Source organism: Zonotrichia leucophrys, unplaced genomic scaffold (genome assembly GCF_028769735.1).
Source record: "Zonotrichia leucophrys gambelii isolate GWCS_2022_RI unplaced genomic scaffold, RI_Zleu_2.0 Scaffold_1319_12472, whole genome shotgun sequence".
Classification (NCBI taxonomy): domain Eukaryota; kingdom Metazoa; phylum Chordata; class Aves; order Passeriformes; family Passerellidae; genus Zonotrichia; species Zonotrichia leucophrys.
The window spans coordinates 2,512-6,046 of record NW_026993524.1 but is presented as its reverse complement, the minus strand read 5'-3'; the positions used below and the strand labels follow the sequence as shown (position 1 = coordinate 6,046).

At 52.9% G+C, this 3,535-nt stretch overlaps 1 pseudogene; it reads left to right on the top strand.

Moving 5' to 3' along the window:
* The first annotated feature begins 632 nt into the window (after positions 1 to 632).
* Positions 633 to 3,005, top strand: LOC135442137 (zinc finger protein 239-like; annotated as a pseudogene).
* Positions 3,006 to 3,535: the final 530 nt, after the last annotated feature.

Genomic DNA, 3,535 nt, shown 5'->3' with positions numbered 1-3,535 from the left:
AGACCCAGTCCCAGTTACCCTGGGGGATTCTCTCACTCCTCTTCTCACTCGCTGTGTCTCTTTACTGGCTGCTTCCCTCGAGGAAAGTTGGAAACGCAGCGTGGGAGACTCCAGCACTCACTTGGCAGGTCTGGGACAACCAGCCCTCATCTCATTCACAGCCCAGAGCAGAGAATGAGGGGAGAAGGGAGCCCGGGAGCCCAAACAGCCCCGGCATCCCGAAATGGGGAGAGCAAAGCGGGGGGAGCTTTTGGCATTGCTGGGACTGCCAGCAGCCTGGGCAGGGCGGGCACCGAGGAGAAGGGGGACCCCCAATCCAAGCGTGACCCAGCAGCTGGGACAGGGGGGGAACCCCGAACACCAGAGGGGAGGAACAGGGACGGGAACTCCTGGGAGGCTTTTTCAGGGCTGAATCTGGGTGTTTGGGAGGTTTTTGTGGAGCACTGATGGCGGTGACTTGTAGAGATGGACTTGGGCAGAGCGACCTTCAAACTCAATGTGTGTTGGGGAAGAAGGAAAGCTTATAAATAGATTGTCTGCAAAAGATTTTTGTACATAAAAGTATAAGGAAGATTGAAATGAAAGCAAATTAGATACCTCAGTTAGTGATATGGAAACAATGGTGTGGCTCAATGAAGGTAATCCCTTTTGATGAACAATTCCTCTGCTCGCAGACAGATCCAAGGTCAGAGCGGACCCCTAGCTCATAGAGGGTCCAAGAGGAGTTTGAGTTTAATGTACATGTTGGTGATGTAGATTTACTGGCTGTATGTAATGCTCAGTATTTATCTTGTACTAGATTGGTTAGTGAGAAATAGAACATTCAACACAGAAGAAGATTTAGTGTATTGTAACAGGAACCTTACTCTCTTACGCTCTTCTCCTCTTACTCTTTACCCTCTCACCTCTCTACCCCTCTCTTCTCTCAGGCCTGCTCGAGCTGTGCCTGGCAGCTCAAGCAGGGCCCTGCACCCAGGCCCTTTGCAATAAACCGCAAGTTCCACGCCCTGGCTGCAGAGCTCTCTCGTCTCCGTCCGTCCCGACCGTCCTACCCCCAGTGCTCCTACAAATGCTCTCATCCCTTGTTTTCCCCAAACCAGGATTGCCCATTGCCAGCCCCAGGGAGGCTGCGAGGAAGAGGAAGATGCCCCGGGACACTGAGGCAGGTGAGGAGGAAGTCAGTGCCCCTTTCCCCTCTGTGCTGCTCCATCTCCCAGCCCAGCACGGCCCCGGCTGCAGCTCAGCCCTGGGGGATCTCCTTGCCCTTGCCTGTGGCACGGAGGCAAATCCCATCCTGTCCTTGTCCTTCCTCCCCCAGAGCAGGAGCTGAGCATGGAGAGCAGGGAGGACAAATGCCCACGGCAGAACCTGGTGGAAGAGGCCGTTTTGAGCGGCTCCACGGCGCAGGAAGCCAACGGGGAGGAAAAGCCCCGGAGATGCCGCACGAGGAGGGGCTGCAAACGCAGCCAGCGGGGATCTGAGGGGGAAAGAGCCAGCCTGGGCCGGGAAGGCGTCCGGAGACGGAGCCAGAGCTCGGAGCTGGTGCTCCATGAGCAGCTCCATGGTGGGGAGAAGCCCCACACGTGCGAGGAGTGTGGGAAGAGCTTCAGGTGGAACTCCGAACTGATTGTGCACCAGAGGATCCACACTGGGGAGAAGCCCTTCAAGTGTGGGGAGTGTGGGAAGAGCTTCACACAGAACTCCAGCCTGATTGTGCACCAGAGGATCCACACTGGGGAGAGGCCGTACAGGTGCTCCGAGTGTGGGATGTGCTTCAGCCAGAGCTCCCACCTGATCACGCACCAGAGGAGCCACACTGGGGAGAGGCCCTACGAGTGTTCCAAGTGTGGGAAGGGGTTTAGGACCAGCTCCAATCTCCTCCGGCACTATCAGAGTCACAGAGAGGAGAGGCCCTTCCAATGCCCCGACTGTGGGAAAGGATTCCTGTGCAACTCCCACCTCATCACCCACCGGCGCATCCACACCGGGGAGAGGCCGTACGAGTGTGATAAATGCAGGAAGAGGTTTCCGACCAGCTCCCATCTCCTCCTGCACTATCGGATTCACACAGAGGAGAGGCCCTTCCGCTGCCCTGACTGCGGGAAGGGATTCAAGCGCAACTCCCACCTCGTCACCCACCGGCGCATCCACACTGGGGAGAGGCCCTACGAGTGTCCCCAGTGTGGGAAGAGCTTCTGCAGCAGCTCTGACTTGACCAAACACCAACGGAGGCACCACTAAGGGAAGCCCTGCGAGTGCCCCGAGTGCGGGCAGAGCTTCGTGCGCTGCTCCAGCTCCATCCCCCACTGGAGGAGGCACTTTGGGCACAGCCCTGGTCACTCACATTCCCTGTGATCCATGTTGGGAACACACCTGGCTGCTTCGCCTTTTGGTTTGGCCTCTGCTTCACCTTCATCCTTTAAAAACACCCAAAACTGGGTTAAATGAAGGAAATTGATCAAATAGATAGATCTGAAGTTCCATAATTGCTGAGTTGTTTTAGAGGGAATTTAGGATTTGGGGACACGTTCTGTGTGGAGTGCTGCTGTTGCTAAGAGGCAGGAATTTGATCTCACCCTTCTTGTGTTGCTAAGAACTCCTCCCCTGACCCCAACCCCAACTCCACCCTTGGGATACCCTATAAAAACTCCACGGCTCTGCCTTTGCCCTGTCTTTGGGGGATAAGAAATGGATTCCCAAAGGATCAGCCCTTTTTCCACTGGATTACAAAGGATCAGCCTCATTCTCTACTGGATTCCTAGAGGATCAAGCTTTTCCCACTGGATTCACAGAGGATCAGCGCTTTTCCACTGAATTCCGAAAGGATCAGCTCTTTTTCTACTGGGTTCTCCGGGGATCAGCCCGTTTCACACTGGATTCCAAGAGGATCAGCCTTTTTCACTGGATTCCCGGAGAATTCTCACACTGTCATTGTTGTTTTTTTGTTTTTACTACTGCATTTGTATTTTTAATTTTTCCTAATAAAGAACTGTTCTCTCTACGCCCATATCTTTTCCTGAGAGCCCCTTAATTTCAATAATTATTATTTTATTATTTCTTTTATATTATTATTATTTATCAATGGGAGGGGGTATATATTTTCCATTCCAGTGGAGGCTCCTGAAATGGGGAGACACCCCCAAGGTCGGGCCATGTAAAATAGTTCCGGAAATATGTAGATTAGTTTTTGGATATGCTTGAGGGTCTATGAATATGCAACAGGCTGATGTAATTAAAACCAGATTAATTAAGGAGTGTTCCCGTAAATAACTGGGGGGTCTTGGTGGCCATAACAACCTTTGCTCGATGGTCCTCTCTCCGCTTAGATCAGCCTGTTTCCTCTTTATCGACTTTTTGCGTATCCATAAAGTACTTTACATATTCCAGGAACAAAATTGGCTTCATCCAGTTTTGCGGGTCCCATCTCCCTCCCCGGTAAATTTGGAGTGTCCCCTCCCCCTCCCAGCTCAGTTTTGGGATCCCATACCCCTCCAAGCCTTATTTGGGGGTCCCATTCCCCTCCCACCTCAATTTG